Source organism: Accipiter gentilis, chromosome 12 (assembly GCF_929443795.1).
Source record: "Accipiter gentilis chromosome 12, bAccGen1.1, whole genome shotgun sequence".
Classification (NCBI taxonomy): Eukaryota; Metazoa; Chordata; class Aves; order Accipitriformes; family Accipitridae; genus Astur; species Astur gentilis.
Window position 1 is genome coordinate 28,546,082 of NC_064891.1, and position 25,386 is coordinate 28,571,467.

Genomic DNA, 25,386 nt, shown 5'->3' on the forward strand with positions numbered 1-25,386 from the left:
GCTATCCTTGTGCCAAACCAAAGTCAAAAGCCATGTGGATTTCGGAACATTTTTAAGAAAACAATGTTAAAGAGTAAGCTGGATTTGATGATTGACAAGTTGTTGCTTTTGCCCTGCTATTTGTACTCTCAGCTTTGACTTGTGCTGTAGCCTGGAGGTCTTGCATTATATGGAGCTGAGTATGCACAGCAGAGAGCTGAAAATTTGACCAAAATATTGATGTCTTGAAGTGCGGGATTGAAGAATATTCCTGGAACAAGTAGTGCTGCCATGTTTTGTTGGCTCAGGGTAAAAAAGAGGGAGGAGGGATTTTTCTCATAACAGTTTCTTCTCTGGCTTTTCCAAAGTTTTGCTTGGGACTCTGTCTGCAATAGCTTTGGATGTTGCATTAAGCATTTAGTTGGGTACTGCATGTAGGTGTTGTTCCATGTCCATAGCTTGGTACAGAGAAAAATTAAGGAACAAAGGAAAAACTGTCTTGAACTTTCTTGATTTCTAACCTGAGATGTGGTAAAGCATGGAAGGGGAAGCTTTCCATGTGGAGCAGAGGAGGAGGAAGCTGGATGTGGAAGGCGTCTGTGCTTTTATTTTTATACTCCCAAGACATAAAGACCGTAACTTTCTTGCTATGCAAAGAAGGGGGGGAGGGGGGGAGAAGCTTAATTCTGGGACATCTGGCCCCAGTGAAACTCTTGCTGATGATTAGGCCCATCTTGAAATCAGCCTTTTTAGCAAACACATGATTACTGGGGTTCCATGCCTACTTTGAATGGTTAACACATGATGTCCTTATACAGTTGTTTTTCTTGCAGCTCATTTTTTCCTATAGCGTGACTGTGCAGGATTTACACACTTTTGTGTTGATGGTGTCTTACCTGACAGTTTTTTGTACAGAAGGGTTAAGGCTGCTTGTGGGGCTCCTGAAGATAAAAGAATTATGCTTGAGCCCAGCATTAGTCACGCTAAACTGTTTGCAGGCTAATTTGTCACTAAATCTTGACTTCTTTTGTTAACTAGATGCTGCCAATTTAGGCAGCTCTACTTGTGCACCTTGCAATCAGGCTGATGAACCAGTCAAATATTATGACATCGCAGGGCTTCTCCCTTCCAGATATCCTGCTTTCTTCTCTAAATGTGGGCAGGAGACCTAGAGAATACAGCCAAGCAAGCAGAAAATGCAGGTCGGCTTCATACCCTTACTGGAACAAATATCTTCCTATAGGGAGAAATCTGAAAACTTTAGAATATGCTACTATAATTTGCTTTAGAAATTCTGCATGTCCTTGCAGGAGGTGAAATAGTGCTCTCCTAGTGTGCCTGGCAAAGGTGATTGTGAAGAGTTACATTGCACTTGGATTTCTTTTGATACTGAACCTGGATTAAAAAGGTAATAAATGTTACCAGACTTGCTTTCTCTTTTTATGTTTGGAGGATGATCAGGCACTGCAGAGGACAGCACCAAAACTAAAGGAGGTTTTATCTGTCTCTTGAGCTCAAGCCCTCTTCAGAGAGAGGGTTGTTCATCTTTGTACAGAGGTGGGATCATTGACTTCCTCATCTGCAGCTGTCTAGGTCCTGTCACAGTCCTAATGGGAATTGCTAGATTGTTTTTTCACAGTTATTTTCATGAACCTAATAAAAGGGCTCTTTTATTTTTTTCTTTTCTTTTTTTTTTTTCTTTTCCCTTTGCTGCTTATTAGTGTAAGGAGCCATATCAAGTACAAGAAAACTTCACCTATCAAAACCTGCTACTTTTAAGCTATGGACCTCAGTTGTGAATTTGCTGCATGTTTTTTTTCAGTTTTTCTTTTTTTCCCCTCTCCATAGCACAGCATTATACGCGTATGACTATGATACCCATAATCAACTTATGGGTATCCAGAAGAACAACATGTTACTTCTGGTTGTTTTTTCTGATAAAGATCAGTTAAAGATATGACTATAGCAAGTAAACCAGTCTGATTTATGACCATCCTGGGTTACTTTTTCTTACCCCCTTAATTTTTCTGCAGTGACATAAGATGGGAGGAAATATCTTTTCCAAATTTAAGAGTTAGTCATGATGAATGAACGTTGCATTGACCATGCGCAAGACAGATGCCACGTGGACCTTGGTGGGAAGTGCTTTTGTTTACTTTAATGTGGATGATGCTCACTCAGCTTCAGCAGAGCTCCCCTGATTGATATTTTTAATGAGCTAGAGGAGAGTATTAAAACTGCCTGCCTATCTACCTAGAAGCCCCCAGGGCAGAGAGCTAAATCACTGTGAAGCATTAGAAGTAGAAGAGGTTATCTAACCAGGCATTTTCTCTGGTGTATTTGATATTCATGTATGGGCATATCACACTTTTTTAAATTTCTCTGTTTTCTTACAAAGCAGCATGAATGACTGTGCTTCCATCAGCAGTCTTGAGTAACTCTTCTCTAGCCAACAGCCTGAGAACAGTATAGCATGCCCAACTTCCTTGCTGGTTTGGGCCACTGAAACAAATTCAGTCTCTGTTATTTTTTTCTACTCTAAGGATATGAAAGGGGAGCATATGTGGAGGAATGACCGTTTGTGTGTATGGGTATATGGTTGTATGTGTGTATTTGTTGTATGGGCAGATAAAGGCCCAGGGTGACCTGGAACCTGGAAGAGATACCTACGAGTATGTTACTGTATTATAAAAATAAACAGAAAACCTTTGGTAGCAGAACTTAATGGAATCAAGGCAAATATTGGATTCTGGGTGCTATTTCGAAGTCCTTTTCATCAGAATGGAAGTGGCATAATCAATATGTAGCTCTTCGGCTGTTAACTCTTCAGATTTAGCTGAAATCACGTTAAATGAAATAGATTTTATTCCTGGCTCAGGCAGAGAGGGTTATATTTAACTGAACTCTCTGGAAGTCAACTATTTGGGAGCTGCCAACTCTTCACAAAATGATGATGCCTGTAGCTGTAACCAAACAAATCATGGTATCGTTTCTTTGTCATTACTGACGCGGGCCCTGCTTTATAATGAACTAAACACAAGAAGTTCTGGTGGTGTGCATCCTGTTTGCTCTTCCTAATTCTCCCATTGATTTCCTTGCCCGTCTGGCCTTGGGCAAGCCTCATCATGCCTTTCCTATCCTAGGGTATCTTTGCAAGAAACAATCTCTCTACCATTGATTTGAAAACCTCTGCCGTAAGCAAAATGGCAGGCCACAGTTTTGGTAAGGTCGGGGTCTGGACTGAGTTTGCAGCTGTGGGGAGCATCTGTAACCAGGAGAGATGTCAGTGGGAGCATTTGTATTTACCACTGCTGCAAATCGCACCTGACGGTTTTAAGTTCAATACTCAAACTGAGTTGTTCTGTATTGCAAACCTACAGGTAAGAAGACTACAATAATTATTCCTATTAATTACCAAAAGAGCTGTTAATAGATGCATTCGGAAGGCCTTAGAAGCCAATATTTTTGCTTGCAAAAGACTTTTCAAAAATTATTTTTGTTTCTTGCAAAAAACCCCACAGCCCACCACACAAACAAAATCCAAATGAAAAACCCTCGTGTGTTCTGGAGATGCTGTCATGAGAGAGGCCTCCTAGGTAGCATCTGTTCACACTTCCCACATACTGTGTAAATATATCTACCTCAAGTATTTAAGCTTCCCAGAAGTCATGCTTTCCTCTCTTCTCCAAACAAGAAAGCTGGAATCCTCTCCCTTCTTAAAAAACCCACCTGTAGCTTGGCAAACTACCAGTTTAAAGGTTGTTTGGGTTGGGTTTGTGTTTTTTTGGTTTTTTGGTTTTTTTTTTTCTTGATAATGCTCCAATTTTAATTTTTGCATAAAAGCTGTAAATGTCTCTGGAGTTATGAATGATCTCATTTCCCCCTTTCCCCCATTCCCCAGGAACATTCCTAATAACTTACTCAGTCTCTCTCTCTTCTGAACAAGGAGAATTTCAGCCATAAATAAAGCAACACTTGAAACCATAAATAATGTTTGGACAGCTTGTGCTGAGGGTTTCCCGAAGGGAAGAAACTATTTTGTTGTGGCAGTGTATCATGGGGCTGTCCGGTGTCGTGCTGGAAGCCGATGGTGTTGCTTCAGAGCATGCTGTTACGCGTGCAGAGTGCCTCCAAGTACCTGCAAGTTGAGTTGTGTTATTTTTTCCCCCAAGGACTCCTGAAAAGTTTGCTTGTGGGATAGTGAAGTAAATCACATTGATTAGAGGAAGGGAAGGGGAAAAAGGAAGGGGGAAAATGAAAGCCACAAAATACTAACTGGTGCTAAGAAATTCCACCCTAAAGGCTGAAACTGCAGCCTTATCTCAGGACTTGGTGAAAAAAAAAAATATGGCAGAAACATATGTCAATGACAGATTGCCAACCTTAGCATTTAATTCCTGGCATTTTGTGGGTTTATAGGATTTGCTGACAAAAAGATAATGGGGAAGGGTTGGATGGGATGTAATTTCCTGAGTGGTGTTCTTGAAGGGAAAAATCTCAACCCATATTCTTTTATTTGAATATATTGGAAACAGCCTGAACAATTGTAGTTTTTCATTAGAGTAAATACCTTTGAGTTATGACACTTTCTCTGCTTTAAAAGCAGTGTCCAAAGCTTTGGATAAGTATGCATAATTGAATGCTTTCCTTCTTTGAACTTCATTAGGAGGCAGTCTATTTCTTCATTTGACACCTCTGAGTTATGTAGATTCATGGTCTGTTAAAATGTGCATGTTTATAAAGATGTGAATAACCCCAGTCTGCCTTTTCTGCAAAGATGTATAATATGTGATGTTTTGAAAACTTATGAGAAGCATGACAGTGAGGATATTAAAAATGAAGTCCTATATTGCATCCAGGTGTTTATTTAGACACAAACTAGCCACGGTATATAAAAATGCTGTGTCTTTCTTCGAATTGCCTTTTTATCTGTAAATCTCTGTCTACCCATTGAAATATCCCTGATCTAAAAGCCTCTAACCTGCTTTTGGCATGGGCCCTCAACAGGGAACCGTTTTAAACGATGCAATTAGAAATCCTGCTGAACTCTCGGGAATTTCATCTGGATAGCTCTGAATATTACACATTGAGTGGACAACCTGGAGGAAGCTATTAAAACTTTCGTGGGAAAACCACAAAACAATTTGAATATAAATAATTATTTCTCCCCCCCCCCCCCCCCCGGTCCAGAGCAATTCCTGGAGGAAGGAGGTTGGATTTTTGGATTAGAGGGCTCTTTTTCCTTTGGAGGTATGACTTGTTTCTCTCTTGACCAAGGAAATAGCTTGGGAAGAGGAGAGCACTGCTCCCATGTAGGGTTTGAAGCATTTTCAGAAAAGATTCTTCAATATGTAAAAGGTCTTTTAATATTCACAAAGGGCCCGGTTCTATTTAATTGTGCATCAGTCTACTTCCATTTTTCTCATTGAGCAAGCGTACATGGAAACTGCTTTTAGGGGTCAGGTGCTAGAGTTTGCAAAGTGCTGGGTTTCATTTTTTTCCCTTTTTGCATCAGCATCTAAGGAGAAGGCAAAGGCCTTATCTTTTGGCTGTGTATCATCTCACTATGTACTTTGCGTTTGAGGTCCCTTGGCATTACAGAAGGAATATACAAACTTAATAGTTTTTCTGTTTTTTTCTGCTGATGTTTTAAGTTTTGCAGACGATAAACAGTGCTGGTTATAGTGGGGTCCTCCTAACCTGTGCAAATCTGAGACTACAAAATGTGTCTGGGTCTGAGTTTGTCGGTACACCTTGTAAACTCCCCAGGTGACACCTCTAGTGGAAATTAAAATACTCTGCGAGCCCTTTGTTTCAGGTTTTATTGAGCTGACGAACTGCTCTAGCAAAATTACATGTTTTATAATCTCCATGAGTTAGTTGTTCATTTCAGGGCTCATGAAATTTAAAAACTAGGCAGGCCAGTCAGCAGTACTTGTAAAGCCCGTGAGTCTGTCTTTGCAGGTTGAGGGACTTGAAAATCCCCAACAGAGTATGGCTGTCCATTATAATATTCATGGATCTGCCATGAAAGGGTTGGGGGGAGTTTGCAAAATCCTCTGGTAAACTAGAAGATCATATAACCATACATGGCATGCCATTTCTTTTAGTATTCTGTTAGGGTTTTAACATGCTGAAATCCATCCTTCTCAGGCTCATGAGGACTACGAAGCCTGTGGTGAAAGCAAGTGGTGTTTTGAATCCTGCTCTGAAGTTCTGTGAGCTTATGTCCATGTGCAATTGCTATCTTCTCTGCTCCACTTCATTTGGTTTCCCTGGCAAAGGTTTATTTATTCTCATCAGTCTTTCCTCTTGTGGATTGGGTGACTTAAGCCCGGTCCTCGGCAAAATGCACCTCTTTGAGCAGATAGAAACCTCGAATGGGGTGAAGGTGCATGTCTCTTCTCTGTAAAACATGTTTGAATGTCACATACGTTAAGCACAGACTGTGGTGCTGGTGTGTCTAGCCTCATGGCATAGGCGTGAGCAGATGAGAGAGAACAGTATGGCTTAGTGTGTGTGGTCCACTGGACTTGAAGAAGGGCAGTAAAGAAATATTTGCTTGCTTAGCCCTGTGGCAAACCCATGATAAGAAGTTGAGAGGTCTGTCCTTCTTGGCACATGTAGGTAGGGGAGTTTGGGGGGTGATTACATGCCTGAATAGCATAAATATGACAAGGTAAACTATCTTGTGACGCTTTCCTGAATGGTGCTTGTATTTAAGGCTCCACGTGCTAAAGAACAGGCCTAAAATCCTATGCTTTCCCTGTTTGGGGCGATGGCAAGGTAGAGTTCATGCACAGGGGGGCTCTAGTTTATAGGCGGGTGCTACCTGGGACCCAAGGCAGGGAGATTCAAGCTTTTCCAAACTTGATTCTGTTTTGGTGTATAAATGGTTGCTCTGTTCTTTCTGGAGAAATGTCTGCCTGGATGAAATCTTTTGCTTGAGGCTGTCATTAGGATTAGCCAGCAAACGCCTCATTTTGACTGTCAAGGACTGAGTCCAGACTCTTGCGGTGGGATTCTTTTCCTAAAAGAGACTCAATTAACTTCTCTGGCTTTTGTGCATGCACAGGCACATATGTACGTGCGTACCTTCTAAACTGTAAATTGCTACCAGCTTTTGAACTTAAGGGGAGGATGGAAGGGCCAAGAAAACCAAAATAGGAGAGGAAAAAGTCCACCCTACCTTTCAAGTATCTCAGGATCTCTTAACAAAACCTTCATGCTTGCAGGGCTCATTTGGCATTAATGAAGCATTGACAAATATTTTTGCAGCTGGATTAGTGCTAATGAAAACCGTTAGTTTTGGAAGGACCTGTGTGCAGAACTGTGTGTTGCTTAATTTCAGGTCCCTGGATTGCTTGAGTCTCCGAGAGTGTGTGCAGGGCTATGGCGAAATGGTAGTCTGGTCCTAATGCTCTGGGCTAGGTATCCACTGTAGGTGATGTCTGAAGATAATAGCATGTCTAGACCTGTGGTCTAGCCTAGGATGGCTGTTTGAATGAAGAGATAATAGAAGTTTGAAAGTAGCTTTTTGTTTCCCTTGATGCTATTGTGGCTGAAGTATGTGGTGTTCTCAGTCAAATGAAAGGATGAGAAGAACGTTCCCAGGAGTGTGAGAGAAGTCCAGGAAAGCAAGTAATTTTTATTTTCCAGCATTGAGAACTGAGAGAGAAACTCCCACCATCCTACTGTAATCACAAAGGGTTTCACAGCAGTAGAACTGGTGTGTTAGATATCCTGAGAAGCAGGACTGGGGCAGCTTGCAATGATCCATGTCATAGCTTGGTGCCCTTGAAGCCCAGTGCGTGCAGGTGTGTATGATGGGGCTGGAGATGAGAGAGGGAAGTGAAAGGCCTAATAATTCCTCCTGAACACTGTTCAGATGCTTAGTGTGCAACTAATCATTCAGCCTTGATGTAAGTCTCCATGTTTACCCCTAAAAATTAATTTCTTGGTGGAAATAGCAAGCCAGGTACTTTTGTAGAATTTGTCCCTGTTGTATCTCTGGAGTGATACCAGCTCATAACTGGTGGTAGGTAGTAGGGTGTTTATTTGTAGAAAGAAACCATCCAGGTTGGGAGAGCAGGGCTGTTTGGCTTGGGCTCCCTCTTTTACATGCCCTGACTCATGGTTGCTGTACATTATAATACGTAGAGGGTTGTGGCTTCAAGTTTTCCCCTGTGCCCTGGAACTGCCGTATGCCCCACTTGAACCATCTGTCCTAAAGGTACTTCCTCTTAAGGATATTGCCTGCCTCTATTTTAGGTTTTGTTCCCTTTAAACTCCTCTTCTAAGAGGATTGCACAGATAGTGTTTCATGGAACAATTTTTTTTAATATACATTTATTTTGAGGGAATAATGTAAATGTATGCAAGTAGGATGCTATTGTGCAAGAGCTGTGATGTATTTATATAAAGTATTAGAATGTGGAGGGCTTGATTTATAACACTGAATAGTTAATGGAGATAAGTCATAAATTACAACATAAATCTTACTGGGTGTTTGAGATCCCTGCTTCTTTCTGTGAGTCAGTGGATAGGAGGATGGCAGGTCTGCTTTTTCTGTATGTACCTTGTAGACTTTCATACATTGGTTTTACATCATTATGTCAATTCAGTGAGGCAAAAGGAAACATTTTTTAATTTGTGGGTTTTGAATACAGGGGGTGTAAGGGAATTTCTTTCCCTCTCTATCTGTTCCTACTTTTTTCCTCTTTGTTTCTGAAAGCAGCCCTGGGTACCTGTGCCTGCAGAGTGCTGCAATGGGGCTCCAGCTGCAGGACATTACTCACTGATGGCAGCAGTACACATACGAGGTAAGGAGGTAGCTGGAATGGCCAGTAGGATAAATTGCAAGCTGAAGAACTTTAACTTCCCCCCCCCCCCCCCCCTTAAAGGACAAATTGAGGTCTGTAGATTTCTTGTGGCTGTAGGGGTCTGCAGTGAGCTCCACTGAAAAACGTGCAAGGTAGCTGTAAGCTATGCATGGGAGGACTGATATTTATTCACTTTAGATCTGAAGCTGTGCCTGCAAAATCAACATGCTTCTGATCTCCAAAAAATCCCCACTGTTGCCAAAGCCAAATAGGGAATGGGAGGGAAGATGCAGGTGCCCAGCAGAGAGGGACTGCTCAGGCAGTACTAAACTGGCTTTCTGCATGCCCGGCTCCTGGGTAGCATGGACAGCCCTGATGTTGGCATCTGGGGGATGAAAGGCAAATGCATCTTTGAAGTGTCATTTTGGGGACAGGAAAATAATGCCACAAGGAAGACTTGGGAATTTCTGGTATATGGAAAGTGGAATTATTTGCTTCTGGTTCTGCTCCCCCGAATTGAATTTAAGACCTGGTAGATAAGTACAATGTTGTTAATGTGTAAATTATTGTCTCTGGAAGTAGAAAAGAAGTATTATAGCAGGGATAGTTAGTGATGAAAGACCAGTGGTGGTTGGTAAGCCTTTGAACATTAGACTAACGTGTGCTATCTAAATAGATAGATGGTTTGCCATGACTAATTATTCCAAGGATGAATTGGTGAAATACAATCAGGAGATGTCAGAAAAGAAAGCATCCACCCTTGAATGGCAAAGCATAATTGTTATAGACAATTGATAGTGGCCAGTGTTGGAGTCATGTTAATGGTTGCTCAAACTGTTAGACTAGCTTTTTTTGTCAGATCTCAGATTTGGTCTGACAGCAGCAAACGTCTTCTATCAAAGTGTTAGTTTCTACACCCCCCCCCCCCCCCCCCCCGTTCTTTTTTAGTCAATTGACAATAATTTACTACATTGCTTAGCTTTTTAGTCAGTTGTCTCCCACTCCGGAAAGCCAGGTTTCTTAAGTGCTTCTATGATGCCAAGTTAATTGCCCGAAAATAAGTGCTTGAAGATGGATCAAGTATTGTCTCATCAGCATTCAGCATCCCTGCCAGAGCATGGGAGGGGGAAGGGAGGCAACACCATGAAGGTTTGAAGAAAAGAGATGGGGAACAAAGGAAAGGACGACTGTCCTGCAAATGGCCCTGGCTAGGGCGAGGCAGCAAAGCTTTCCTTGGGTGCGACTGAATCCCTGCGGTACTCACAGCTTGTCCTGTGAAATGTCATCAGTGCTGCAGTGTGGACACAGGTGGGATTGATCTACCCTCCCCAAAAATGAGAGGGGAGACTACTTCTGGGTGGCCCTGGTCTTGATTCTTTACTAAGGCAGAAGTTGAAGCATGTACCTACCTATTCAGGCAATACTTGTGTTATCACTGCTTTGTTTTCTCTGCCTCTCTGTAGAGGAAGGGGGGAGTCAATGTTCCTGACTTGCCATTACGGCGAGGATGATTTCTAGATAAATGAGCAGTCTCCAAGGTATGTCTAAAATGTGAAGATATACAATAGCTATTGTACAAGTTAGGAAAAAGCATAGCTGGTACCTGCTAGTCTACCTTGCCATGGGTATCTAATGCAGCCAGATGCAGCACAAGACTGGATATAACACAGCACCTTCTTCTTTTATTGTCATGGGCGATATGCAAAAAAACCTGAACAAAAGACATAGCCACTGCAATGAAACCATGCTTATTTGAGGCAGGACAGAAAAGTTTTCATAGGATAAAGCACCCAGCATCTTCCTTTAGGCTTGCAGGGGAGTTTGAAGCAGCTGTGGGTATGAGGAGTGAAGACAAATGCCCAACCATCAGTAACAGACACTTTGTGCGGCAACTGAAGTGCAAGTCAAATCCTGCTGAAACCCCCTGTGCCTCAGTGGTAGGCAGGCACTGGCAGGTCCTTGTGAAAGCATGAATGTGCACGGTGTACCCAGCTATCCAGTCCTGCTTGTCACCTGGAGTTGTGCTCTCCAGATCTGGGGAGAGAAAGGGGACTACCACCCCCTCTAGACTTGCCAGCACTGCTGGGTCTTTGCTTTATCCTCTTTTACCAAATACATCCAGGGCCGCTCCCTGGGATTTAACAAATCCTCTACTATTTTAGGGCCCGAGGGTGTTGGCAGTGCTCTTGATCCCTCCTGCCCCATTCTTCCTCTGATTGTTTACGCTTGGGTATGTTGGACTCTGCATCCTGAGCAATTTCTTGCAGTCCTGTCTTCTGGGACCCATGGGCAGATTTGCCCTACTGGTGTGTATATTCATGCCAGCCCCCTTACCTAACCTCAGTGAGTTTCAACACCTTTTCTGCTCACTGTTAGTCTGGAAGAGCCTCCCTGCTCTGGAGAAAGAGCAGGCTTTTATTCCGGCTTGTGCATTGTCATCGGATTTGTTAACTAAGCTTTATATGTAAAACCTTTAATAAATGCGGTGTCAGCGCTTTAGAGAACCTGCCTGACTTTCACATCCCACTGGCAGGGCCTGCAGTCAGAAATACTGTTCCTGCACTAGCAGATTTGATATAGGCGCATGAATATATGTGTAGCCTATATTAGTCACTTTGGAGAGCATACATATTATTTTAAAACCTTTTCTACCTTTCAGCCCTCATCTTGAGATCAGAAACACTGCAGTCCTTTACTTGATTAGGCAGCACTGAAAGTAAATAATTATAGTTGAAAAGCACTCTGAAAATATTAAATATTGCTTTAATAAGTGCTCTCCATCTACATTTGTGCCTTTTGTCAGATGTGCAACCCTCAATTAACGTGTCAGCCTTTCTTTACCATTCATCTGTGAATGTTATCCCATTTATCGCCTGCATTTTTGAAGGACCTGTCACTGCCATGTCTGTGCAGCTCTTCCATATCTCATTTGCCAAACAGGTTGGGGCTGGCAATAACCAGAAAGGAGTGTAATGAGCCAGAGAGAGCCCAGCATGCCTGGTGTGTATATTCAACAGCATCCTAGGTGATAAATTCGCATTTGTACCTTTGTCGGTGCTCACACAGTAATGTCAATTCAATAACATCCCTTCAGGACAGTAAGATGGATTCCACATTTATAATGAATGAGATAATTTGATTATTGTTGCTAGCAGCAAAGAGGTTTAGAGATAGTCCAGTTCTCAGCCCCATGAGAAGCAGAAATGATGAAAGAAACATTGCGGCATTCCTCAGCGCACATTTGATCCATCAATCACCCAGACAAAGTATGCACTCCTAAACCATTAAAGTGTGACATCTTCTCAGACTTTTGAGTTTACTGACTTTAAAGCAGCAAGTCAATTAGGAAGCCAAACCCAGGCTGGGAGGAGAAGAAAAAACACTATTAAAATACTAACTTGACATGCTTAGGTTTGTTTGATAGGCTAACAGACTGTTAATATTTAATTTAAAAAAACTGGATGCTGTCCAAAGCAAACTTATGAATAGCATAAGTCATATTAAAGCAAACTTTCATTAAGCAACAGCTTTGTCATAATTAGTTTCAGCAGAAGGATACGGTTTCAGAGAAACTATGGCATTTCTTTATTTTGGTAACAGAGCTTTCTGCTAAAGGTAATTTCCAGAGGGTTACTCATCGTGTGGTGTGATGAAATAAATGGGGGACTGGTAGATCTGGAAGCAAACCTAGACCAGGAGTCCAGCTCCTGTTCTCTTCCCAATAGTCCCTTGGACACGAACGTTGCAATAAAATTTAACCTCTATGTGCAGTCAGCAGGGGATACTTCAGAGGTGAAGCGTGTTAGTTGCAGTTCTCTGCTAGAAATGCCAGTGTTAGTTAGCCGCTGAATGACTGGGCAGGAAAAAAAGTGCAAAGAAACACAGCGTAGAGTGGTTCTGAAATTAAATTGTCTGCTTAAATGACAGGCCAAGATAGTTGAATGGGTGTATTGGAAATAGCTGCTTAAAGATTTGACTACCACGCGAGATGCTCACAGCCCTTGCATGCTTGCGCCTCATCCAGTTGTCACAGTGGTGTGTGCTGTGGTCGGCAGCAGGTTGTACGCGTCCATGGGGCCAGCTGCACTGAAAGTCGCAAAGCTTTGCTGTTGGAGATTTTGGCCTGGTGTAGTATTTATGCTTTTGCCTTTCCTTTCATAAACTGCATTAAGTTAACTGCTGATGAGGGGAGGAACATGCACAGAAATATCCAAAGGGAGTTAGGAGCTCAAATTCTCTTGCCCAAACTGTCCTCAATTCCTTAAATAGAAACACACACATCCAAAAAATACAAAATCTATCCCAAAAGAATTAGATAGACATGATGTTGTGTAATTAGTGATTTTTTTCTTATATTATTATTATTATTTTAAAGTTTGTGCGCTTTCTCAGTAGTTCCAGCATTTGACCTAGTAAGGTCTCTGCAATGATGAGAAGCAAGGGAGGTTTTATTACTCTTCGGTGTGTGTTTATTTTCTATGTCTGTGCTTTAGCAGCTGTAATATGCATGTGTGACAAGTGTTTGTATTTCCTGGGTGAGAGGAATGAGTTGTGGGAGATAAAGGGGTCAATGGGTGGCGTCAGCAAGAAGTGTTGGAGGTGGTCCTCACCATGAGTCCTGCAGCGGCTCCTCACAAGCATGGGAGTTCATGTTCTTGACAGCTTCACCTCCAAGGTCTTCAGATTGGCTCTTAATTGGCAAGCTCATTAGCAGGCTTGCTAACAGGAGGGAGAATGAGCCAAATTTGTATTCTGTCAGCACTTGCTGTGAGGAGTCAGTAATCAAATAGCTTTTTTACAGTGTCGTCTTTGGTGTCTAATGCTGATGGCTCAGGTTTGTAGGCCTGCTATAAACCCCAATAAATATAACAGCCATTAATAACTGATTGACCAAAGGGATTTATGTAATCACGGGATTACAGATGCTAATTCCTTTCTCCAGTCATGTTTCTGCATTTTATTGATCGGGGAACTGGCTGTAAAACTGATTTAAACTAATGGCATGACAATGCAGGGGTGGGTTTAATGCCACTTGGATGCCAAAAGACTGCTTGGATTGAGTGATGCTTGGGCTGGTTTCACAAACAGTTGAAAAGGGAGGTGGGAAATGGTTGTGTATCCTGAGGACAGGTTCTCCAGTAGCTGCAGCCAACTCACCTAGTACTCACCGAAGAGGAGGCAGCCATACCACGCTGGAGTAAGTCTACCTCCTTGCGGTCTTTGCATCTATGAGAGATGTGCTCTGCTGTAGATACCTATTTTTCTTTGAATGTTGACATCCAAGAGTCTGTTTTGTCTCGTAACGCAGTTAGGTTGTTTGGACTTGCTGGTTCCAAATGGGAATTAAAGGAGTTTTCAGCTGGGGGTGGGTCCAGCGAAAAGGAAGAAGTACTGCCCTTCTAGAAGGCAGATCGTGGTTGGGCTGTGGAGGCCAGGAGGGCTGGAGCTGCTCGGGGCTGTAATTGAAGGTCACAGAGGAGGACTGGGGCTGAGTGGTGGTGGGCCCAAATGGCTCCTGGGGTGAGTGTGGGTAGTGGTATACCCCCTCACAGCCTGCTCAAACCTTGGGCCTGGCTTGGCATGGGGGTCTGTCACATATGGGGTTGTGAGACCCCAGTTGCAGAGAAGGGGTCACCCAGTCATGACCGTCCCTGCTCCGAAGCTTCTCCCACAGCTATTGTGCACGTCTCCCCACTGCCTTTTACCAGCTGGAGTCACTCCATTAGGCTGGGTGTCTGTCCCCTTCCCCTGGTTGGTGTGGGGTGGTGGGGCCGAGTGACACCAACTATTGGCTCTTCCACGTACTTAAGACTCATGTTCAAGTCTCTTTGAGAAATTACTAAACAGCGGTTCCTCTGAGGTGCTACCTGAGTGTCTTTCCCAACTGTCTGGGTCTTTCACCTGAAATTGGACCTGAATTTTCACCTGGACACTGAATTTATTTTTTCCAAGATGTTAGTGAAATGAATGCTAGTGGCAGGAAAGTTCGGTTTGCTGAGCATGGGGTTAGTAAGGTGGAATTACTCTAGGTTGCAGAAGTGCTGTGAATAGCGATCCACAAGGCACTGTAAAGCAGTGCTTGCTTACTGGGCTGTCTCATTGCTATCTGCTAAAGACCCACAATACAAGGTAAAGCAGTGAGACTGGATGGGTGAAAATTTATGTTGGCTTATCAATGCTTTAAGCAGGCTGTGGGAAGTGCTTCTAATGAGCCATCTTTTTTCCATCTTAAGGTAAACGAAATTAAGCTGAAAAAATGCTGAATAGAAAGCATTAGGCAGCAGTGGTTGACAGTCAGTGTTTGTAGTGTGAAATGTGCTCTCAATTCCCAAGGCAGAGGATACAGGTGGTGCCACGTGTGCGATGCCTTTGAACGCTGAACGCGTCAGCTACATGTGAGAGGTATCAAACCCGAAATCTGAGCAGTGGTGAGCGCCTATCAGCTCTGTCAGGCAAAATCCTCTGTGAAAAGTGGCTGCTGGTAGAAAACCAGACAATATGCAGAGATGAAATGCTTTTCATCTGTGTTTCTGAACTGGATGTTTTTCCCCAAGCTTAATTTTCTTTTTTTTTTTTTTTTTCCCCCCCAGAAAAGCAGCACTGACAGCCACATAGTTACTGTGGATATGAAGAAAACACAAAAAGCAGAAGTGATATTGCTGGGTTGATGCCCTTGCTCTCTTGGGTTGTGGTGCACAGAGCAGAGCTTTTTATAAAAAAAACTGTGGATGCCATTTTCTGCTGTGCCCTTCCATCCAACAGTGGAAACAATTCTCAAGGGTAGCAGCAGTATTTGTCATCCAACTCTGGGAACAATAGCCCTGTTGTGCTATTTTGGTAGGCTTCAGAAGTTAGGCCTTCCTAGGAGCAAGGGTTTCTGGACAAGCTATTGCCATTTCTGCTCCCATCCTGTTCTGGCCGTATCATGTCTTCTCTGCTGTGGCTTACTGTACAGGTAGGCACAGCTGAGGGGGAGCTGCCCTTCCCCAAAGGGAATTTCACTTTGTTTCCTTAACAGTTCCATGTCTTATGGCCCTCTTGGGGCTTAGTTATAAAAAGTAATATCGCAACTTTGTGTGTCTTTTAATTATCATCTTCTTTTTTAAAATTACCAGCAGCTCAGATCTGAGTGTTACGACTTAAATGTTGTATCTGGGCTCTCTTTCAGGGGACAGCATGAATGAGCAGCAGACGCTGGATTAATGCCTTGTCCTAATCTCCTTTTATTTGCAAATATCCAGTTCCTTGCAGATGGCTCTGAACAACAAAAAGCATACGCGGCTTGCCTCTGGGGAAAATTAGGTTGTTTGTGGCCCCTGCTGTCTGCGTTATAATCCCCACTGGCAATTTCTTCTTTTGTCACCAAAGTGAGGGTTCAGTGGCACTTTGAAGACACTGCTTGACAAGGTATTGGAAGCACCACTCCTTTGGGCTCTGAAACAGGGGGGTGGAAAGAGAAAGAAGAGGACTTTCTTTAGAGAGCAGGAAGTTGCTTTTTTCTTCTCATCCTTTCACCAGTGCCATGTGAAGGGAGTCAGGACAACCAGCTCATGCGAGCATCTCTCCTTGTAGCATGAGATGCCTTCCTGTGGCAATGGGCTGACTCTGACGCTAGTTTCAAGCCAGACTGTCAGTTCTCCATCTCGACTGCTGTCCCCAAGCTTAGTTGATGTGTGGCAAGGCAGTGCTCATTTGTGACTTTATCCTCAACTTGTCAGAGTGCAATATGAGAAATTGAATTTGATGTGATGAATTAAGGGCAGGGCTGGGCAATAACTATTCTTGTGAAAGGTGGGGGAGGGGGAAAGCTGCTTATCAGGAGATAATTAATCATGAAAATCAAATGGTCAGATTAATCTTTGTGGCCTGGCTTTGTCTCAAAGACTGCCAACAGAAAAACACAAGAAGCTTCCAATAAAGAATAGGTGTTGCAGCAGGAGAAATGAGCCTGAGGTACTGCTTGCGAGCAGAGGTACTGGGTGGTACGGTTAAAATTTGTCACTGCTAGATATGCAGCAAGAAGATCTTACTGTAGATGTCAATGTCACATTGTTAGCCCTAAGTGAAATGCTCTTTTGACTCACTATCTAAGAAGGCAGGAAATTGCAGAAGAATGTATCACTAGGGTACCCAAGCCAGCTTTCTGGATGCTGCCTCGGTAATCTAGGAGCCAGCCTGTTTTTTCTCTTTCTTTTTTTATGTGCGGAGTTTCTGGGCTACAAAGGAGACCTCCTTTCTTCTTATCCCTTTGATGGCACTGTGACCTGTGAGGCTGGGATGCCAGCTCTGCCTGCAAGCCAGTCCCAGGGGCACTGCAGCTGTTTGACCAGCACATGGAGGCGAGCCCCGAGCAGAAAACTGCGGTGGTTGTAGACAGTTCAGGAGATGATGTGATGTCTTTGCCTTTGGAATTAGCAAAGTCCCTCAGATCTTCAGTTTGTGGCTGCATGCCTGTCGGGGCTGGTAGCTCCACTAAAAATAATCAAAAGTTAGGCTTCTCCATTGCTTGAACACCTTTAAAGGTGGAATTAGTTAGGAAAATTGTTACTGTAGCAGTTTAAATCATATTGAAAGTCCGTGAAGCACAAACGTGCTAGTACTGTAAATTGTAATTATAACTGCAGCATGAGACCTGCTTTTGATCAAGTCTATCATGGCAGCAATAGCAGTGAAGCTGTGGCAGGACAAGGCTCCCTTGTCACTCTTTCTGGAACTTGAGTCAGGTTGATTAAACATACTGCAGGTATGTTGACATGTGTTAGTTGCACCTTTGACAGAAATAGGAATGTGCCTTGAGGCTCCTGTGTTTTTGGAATTATGTGGTTTATCTTATTTAAAGCCTAGAAATTGAAACAAGTTGTGTGCATCTTTTTTCCCCCTTTACAAGCTGACAAAATTAGCCCAATATATGGACCCTATCCTAAATCTTCTGCCATCAGTGGATGCTCCACCAGGCACATGCAGTGACGGGACAGAGCCTGACTCTGGAGAGGAAATGGCTGTCTTCTACAGCAGTGCTTTCAATTTAGCCTTTGCTCTATTTTCCCCTTTTCTCCTTTGTTAGAAATTTTTGTTCTGTAATTGTATTGAAATTTGCAAATGTTTTTTTGGGTGCAATCTGTAGGAAAGAAGCTTAGCCAGGTGTGCTTTCATATGCTAGATGGTCCGAGTCATCTGAGTGCCTAGTGCATGTCTTTGTCTATGCTGCGCCCCCTGACTTTTAGGGCAGGAAGGCTGTTTTGTTAAATAAAAAATTAAATTAAATTTGCTGTTTCCAGATGGCAATTAAGAGATGTCCAGGGTTTGTGCCATGACATTTTGTTCTGTTGTAACTGCTTCCTCATGCTGTTGCTTTCCGATCCTCTCATCTTTTCATGGCAGACTGCTGTGGGTGGCTCTGCCCAGGTGTAGCATGTCAGGCAGCTGACTTGAGGATCCTCTTGAATGAAATGCAGGTTTTGCAGTGTTGAACAGACTGTACTTATCTCAACTTCACTTAACCCACTTTTTAAAATACTGCATTCCTCTCCCTTTCCTGACACGTCTCCAGCACTTACTCTGTGTCTCTGAATTCAGGTTATTAAAGGAGGCTTTACAGGTCAATGTCCTCCTTAGAGATATTTTTTGTTGTTGTTTGGTTATGGGGCATTTTGTAGATTTGTGCAGTGAAGGTTGAATCCTCAGGAGAAAAAGAGATGCAGTATAGCTTGGAAGGGCATTAGTATTTTGTTACTAGCTCCTGCTGGTTTCAAGTGTTGAGACACATCCCTGGGTAGCAAGAATACCACAAACCATGTTGTGTGTTGTCTGAGCAGGGGGAAAAAAATTGAGCTTTGGAAGACTGCACGAGCTCCTGCTACAGAGTGGGGTCCAGTCCCTTACTGAGGTCCAGCTGATGGCGTGTAAGTGAATTTTGGGTGGTTTGGGGAGCAGAGGCAGCCTCCTACTCCCCAAGCCAGCTAGAATGATGGCAAAATGGGGCTTGTCACTAGACGAGCAGTTTGCTGCAGGGCCAGCTATGTGCTGCAGCCATGTGAGCATCATTGCTTGAGCGGCCGTTGTATTCATTGCTGTCTGTGGGAGAGTGTCTGGAAGGGATCGCTGCAGGCCAACCTGTGCACTTTGGTCCAATCCCAGCTCTTCCTGTTCCAGGGCTTTTCTGGCATTACTGCTGAGGGGTGCACACTCGTAATGACCAATGCTTAGGAAAAATGCCTTGGCAGTGGGTTTTTGGGTTTGTTTTGTTTGGGTTTTTTTGGTTTTTTTTTTGAGCAAACTGCCAGTGTCTAATAATACTAAGGCTGATAAACCTGTAGTTTGGTATAACAGATCAAGGCAGTGCTGGCTGCTCTAAGAATAATGCTGTCTCCAAAGCACATGGAGGAGGATTAAATGGTTTTCTAGCAACCTGCTGCCATCTGTGCAAACAGCTTCCTAAAATACACTGGTAAATGCCTGTGGGAAGAGCTGCAAGTCTGGTTGTGTTTGCAAACCAGTACGTTAGTCATCGGTCCTGTCTGCAAGGTTAGATATCAGCAACCTAGTGGAAAGACAGCAATAGGAGCAGGGCAGGTACAGAGTGGGTGCGTGGGGTAACGCTGACTCTTTGGAGGTGGTGGAGAAGGAGAGGTGGTGAGTGCCAGGGAATTGGGAGGTTTTGAATCCTTGCTCAGCAGAGATGCCTCCCAGAGCATCAGTGTTATTAAGCAGAGATCGGCCGTCTTCAAGCAGTGCGGTGGCGGTGGTGTTATTATTAAATGATCTCTGTAGAGATGAGAGGCTGTTATTTCTACAAATTTACTTTGAGCCAGATCCTGTGGTCTCCGCTTGTATTCAGCAACTTGTTTTTCTGAATCCCATGGGTTTTGGTGAGAGCTGTTGTGTGCTAAACCCTGCTCAGCTTGAATATTGGTGGAATGATCTGGTCTTATTACCCCAAGTGTTATATTAAAACTCTGTAATTAAAAGGGGGAGAGGGATCTTCAAAGCGTTCTCCTTTTCATATTGCTGTCTCGCTTAAGAAATGTATCTTTTCAAGAGAAGCCTTCACACTGAAGTGTGCACATCTGCAGAAGGAAAAACAAATACTGACTCTGACATAAGCTTCATTCTTCCTTGAGGCCTGTGAGATAGCAGCATAAAATGTGACATTTAACATCAGCCTTTTCTAAAGGCGTCTGGATAATTGTGAAGCATCCCTTTGTTCAGACCAGTCACTTTTCACAGCTCTTCTGCAAAAACTCTGGAGGATAGGATCAAGAGCAATAAAACCGCCCCTCTGGTCTGGGAAACATTGCATTAAGAGGTCTGGTTTTAGCATTTGTCTTACCTCAAAATTGATAAGGTTTCAGCTGTCTTGCTTGTTTTCTTTCCTTTTTGCTAGAAACTGGTGGGTTCATGACTATGAATTCAAAGCTGCTATACTGATTCTTGCCATACCTGAAATGAGTTGGGACTGTGAAGACCCCAGTCCTGCAATATGATCCATTACTCTGATGACCTCTCCTGAAGGCAGAATTAGTGACTATAGTTTATTTGGTGTCCTGCTGTCAGCTGTCACTTGTTTTATACGGAAATTGTGAGCTCTTTGAGGTAGAAAGTGTCATTCTGGCTACTTAAAGTTATACCACCTAGGGCAGTGGGGCTCTGAGCCAGGACTGAAGTCTTCATTTGGCTGAAATTACTCTAGGGAAAGCATTTTGGTTTGCAACTGGAAGGCCTAAAAAATAATAATAATTAAAAAAATAATCTTTCAGTCATGGTAAACCAGTTCTCTTTTGATGGTTCCAAGTCCTTTTCTGAAAGATCAAGGAGTCAGTTTGAGGCTTATAAATAAACTAGAATATGCTCTCTATTAGAAGAGTGACCTTAAACCAAACATACAAGTTTTAGCCATGTAACTTGTGAGAAGCATGAGTATGTCAGGGCAGCTGGACAAGACCATATCACGGATGAGTTGCAGAGGCATAAGCAGAACACAGGTTCCCAAATCCCAGCTCTTTGCCTTGCCCCATGGTCCATGCAACTTCTCATCACCAAATAGGGTAAGAAGAAAGCTTTACTTCCATCAGGATGTGACAAGCAGCTGAATTTGGCATGAAGTTTAACTTGGAGAAAGAGAGTTTGAAGCTTGCATGTGCTTACTGGTTCGGGATTGTGCGCCCTCTCTCTTCCCTCAGAGAATGCTGATTCGCTGCTCTGAGTGCTTTGCATAAACATCGGGTCTTGAGTTAAGACTGTACAAAATAATCCATTTACATCTGGCTTCAAGTCGAAGTCGTAAATACTTCTATGGCACCGTGAGAGAAAGGCAAGGGGTTTATCCCAAGTCACAGCCCTTATTGGGGTGGTGCTGACACTTCCCTGAACTTTTCCTGGGACTTGAGCTGAATTTCAGATTCGTGGTGAAACCTGAATGCAGGTCAGCACACTGCTGCCTCAGAGACAGTAACAAAACCCCTTGCTTGGTGCTATTTATAATCTTTTAATTTGTATTCTGGCCTGCTGAGCTCTCCGGGGGGCTGAAATAATGGTGACCGTAACTCAGCCCCCAAGAATGAACCAGTTCCAGCAGGGTTGCTCTCTTCTGTAGCTATTGAGTCCAAATTAAACAATCCCATTGACCTGTCTTTCCGCCTCTCAGAGGGGCCTTATAACATGGCACAAACACAGGCAGTGCTTTTAACAACCCGACCGGCACATGTAGGAAGAAATTTGGTGTAGCTATGCTTCCCCCTGGAAAGTTCCCAAAGCCAGGGGTCTGGCAGGACCGACCTTCCCCTCTTGCTCCACAGACCATTTCGCTGAAATAGATAGGATCTTGGCAGCATGTGTGTTGAGGGGCTTAAAAATGGAGCAGTAATACTGGAAGGTAATCTGTATGAGGAATAAACTCAAAGCAAGGTGCTTGTGGAGTAAGGGGAGCTGTCATCTAGTGGGTTGCTTGAGGGCTGGTGATTTCCTCTGTTACCAGCCCCAAGTCCCTTACCTTTTCCCATGTTTCCATCTTCAAAACCATTGTGCGCCTTGCTGGCTTGTTTTATAATATGTAATTGATGGAGAATTATTTGCCTGGCATTTTGGATTTGGCTATTACAGGTTTTTACAGCTAGGAGAGACTGTTAGCTCATCCATTTTAACCTCCAGCATGTCACAGTTTTTTTTATTTTCCAAGATGCGCTTCTCTGGATCCCTGTAGCCTGAGTCTTAAGTAGTTGTAAGTACGCTGTTATCCCTACCCTTCCTTGTACTCAAGAATATGTTGTTATAACTCTTGGATATCTCTGAACAAAGCCATGTCAAGATGCCCTTTCCCTCTTCTCCCCTTAGCACAGCCTCCAACATTCCCTGTGCAAGCAGCTTGACCGAGGGTGGGCAGTGCTGGGGTCTTGCTTCTCTGGCCATCATGCCTGTACTTCTTGCAAGTAATCTTAATGTGTATGGTTTTTGTTTTCTTTCCCCCTCATCTTTGGTGTTGAAACATCAGTGCTTTAATTGAGGTGCTTTGTCCCCTAATTGCTCACAGCTGCTTTTGGTCCAATAGTTACTTGCAGCAAAATGCAAACGTTTTGGATGCATGGAACATAGGGCAGCAGTGCGTGCCTGCTCTGAGTACTCATCTGCTCTCCAAAGTGACTTTCAAATGTGATATTATACTGTTTGTTTTCTTTTTAATAAAGAATAAAGTGCATGGCTGTTATTTAGAACTGTTTTTTTATATATTGTGAATCTATATTATTTTTATAAAGCACTTTTATTAGTAGTAATATACAGAGGCTGTAGCTGACTGATGGCTGGATATGCAAGAGCTGTCGTCTTCTCATCCAAGTAACCAAAATAAGCTGGGGGAGAAAACTGAGTTGCAGAGCAAGGAAGGGGACTGATTTAGGATTTTGCACCACTCTTGCTGAGTGCAGTTCTTGATTCAGAATTTTAAGGTGTGCTTTCTCATGGAGGCTGTACCTGCAGCTAGATACCTGATTCATGGGCAAATTACTGTGAGATACCCTGCACCGGTACATCATGGTCTACAGGCACACAGTTGGTGTTGTCCTGCAGGGAATATGAAATAGTTTGAGATAGCTTGTTCTCCTGTGAGAGCTATGTCCTGCTTACCATGGAATTAAGTGTATGCATAGATTTACTAGGGAACGTGATACAAGATAACTTGTTTCAGAATACGTTATTTAGTACAATGCAATGCTAATGCTGGGTTTATAAGCATGTTGCTGTCATGGGCAGAGCTGTCCTTCTGCTTGCAGGCCATTTCTAGTGTTATTTTGGCCTTATTCCCACAGTCTTCCTTTAATTATAATAAAAGCAGTTGGGTCTCAGGAAATAGGGCATTTTATTGTTAAAATTTATTATTGTAATTAAAAAAACCTGTGATGGCCAAGATGAAGTTAATGTTTTGTGTTTGCAGCTAGGCATCAGTTCCCCATTTATTCATATCCATCAGTGCTTCTCTATTGTGGCAGAGCGCAGTTTGGATGAGGCCATAACACTGCACTTGAAAATGATGAAAGAACGTCTGCTCAGGCTAAATCCTTGCCTAAGACAGTTTTGTGGTACTTAGGTCTACTGGCTGTTTTGGCCTTGAGTGCAGTTTAATGAGATGTTTCTTAAGAGAGCAGAGGGTTCCTCCAGCTTTGTTGCGGAAGCTCAGTCTCCCTTTGTTGTACACTTGCAAGAGAGGACGGCTGCTGGGGAAAAGGTGTTGTGCCTTTACACGCGGAAGTGCTGTCTGCTGGTGGCAGGAGCTTCTGAAAATGACTGTTCAGAATTGCCTCTTCCACCAGTTTCATTGTGAAACTCTCTGTATTTGGTATCTTTCTTGAAATCTCAGCTCCTTCAGTCCCGTTGTTACTGCATGAGAATCGCAGCTTCAGATTTGGTTTGTGAGTTGTGGAGTGAACCAAAAAAAAGGTCAGACATCTCCCCTTCTCCTCCACGCCTGAAAAACCTAAAAGATAAAGAACAGTCCAGTTAGTCCATAAGGTGTGTGTATGTATATTTTTTTCTCCTTTAAAAAAAATAATCCCAATTTTTGAGGCAATGAACATTAAAATTAGAGAACAATGGTCTGACAAACAGAAGCAAACTGGGTGCCTTGGGGAATAGCACTGTGGAGAAAGAACAGAGTGAAGGTAACATATGCTGCATTTGCCCTACCTTTTGTGTGTGTGTGTGGTTTTTTTTGTTTATGTTTTTTTGTTTGTTTGTTTTATTTTGGCCCAGCATCAGGCATGGAAGTGCCAGTTCCTGGAACCTGGCCCTTTGATACTGCAAATTCTTTTCGTTCCTGTCCTGTGTTCATGCTTCTCTGTGCTGGTATATGTTATAAGCAGGTGAATGGAGGCATTGCAGCAGGTAAAAAAAGATAAATCATGAAATTTGGTTTTGCATTTGTTATTCAGTTGTTCCTGCATTAGATGCACTATATGTTGGGTTCCTTTAAACCTGTGTTAAAGTAATAAGCTTAAAAAAAATTAAAAAAATCATGTGTGCATACATGCACACTGTTTATTGTTGGTCAGTAAACCCTGGGGAGAGGTGTTTCATCATCTGCTGGCTGAGAGTTTAAAACCAACAAATCCCTCCCCTGCAGAGATAAAGCCCTTGTGAACTGTTCATTATCATAGTCTCTGTTTTGCTCTTAAATTCGTCTTTCCTTCAGAGAAGCACCCATTTAACAACCCTCTTGTGTCAAGGGCCTTGAGAAGATCACTGCATGTTTACGGGCTGTGTGGGCTGGCAGTCAAGAGGAGAGAGAAGGGTCTGTATGTGAGTGCCGTCGCTCAGTGTGTTGCTGACCATCCCCTCCACCTGTTGAAGTGAGCTGCTATGGGAGGTGACGTTATTTCCCATCTCCATGCTAACCAAGAGCATCAGCATGTGGGGCAGTGGGATAGCAGCTTTTGCCTGCCTGCTGTATCTGCCTCCTCACAGGTGGCTGGGATTTGCTTTCTGGGGGCAATAAGCATGGCCTTTTGCACAGGCAAAAAGGAAGAATGTTTGTGTGCTTGACCTGCATTGCAGTGGTGCCTGGCAGTTCACTTTTTCAGCTAATGCTTTCATGTGTATTTTCAGAGTGGCTGTGACACTGTGAATGAGGGACAGTGACTGACCTGAATTTTGGTGGAAAAAACAGGCAGGCAGTTTCATCAAGTGCCAGAAGAAATAGGTGATAGACTGGCAAATGATGTTTTATGTTGAGAACCTCACAGCTCTTGTTTCCCTGAACTGCTAGCTTGGTTTCCGGATGGTTTTCCCCCTACACCGTAAATGATAATCTCTTCCAAGGAGGGTGGCAATCATTTCTACATTGTAGAAAGCACCAGGATATATTGGTACTTGTATAAGTACCAAAGGATGCTTCACCCCTTTTTTTTTTTTTTTTTTTTTGTCTTCCTACCCCTCTGACTTGGTGAAGGCTGTTTCTACAGAGGCAGCCTTTTTATTGCACTGTCTTCTGCAGCCATGCTTGGACTGGGTAAAAGTTTATAACCCTTTAACAGCAGTTGGGTGAAGATACTGGATAGGTGTGCTATGCTGAAGAGCAGTCTCTTTGCATAAAATTATAGAA

At 43.1% G+C, this 25,386-nt stretch overlaps 1 protein-coding gene across 15 annotated transcripts in view; it reads left to right on the forward strand.

The window, feature by feature from the left end:
* The window catches only part of ADGRL3 (adhesion G protein-coupled receptor L3), a 525,365-nt gene that overhangs the window by 138,701 nt on the left and 361,278 nt on the right, over positions 1-25,386 (forward strand). Inside the window, exon 1 of one of the 15 annotated variants that reach the window (XM_049815200.1) lies at positions 24,657-24,749. The exons of the other annotated variants lie outside the window; for them this stretch is intronic. The gene's annotated coding sequence lies outside the window, so the exon portion shown is untranslated. Of the gene's footprint in view, positions 1-24,656; positions 24,750-25,386 lie in introns of those variants that run through there. 15 annotated transcript variants of the gene reach the window in all.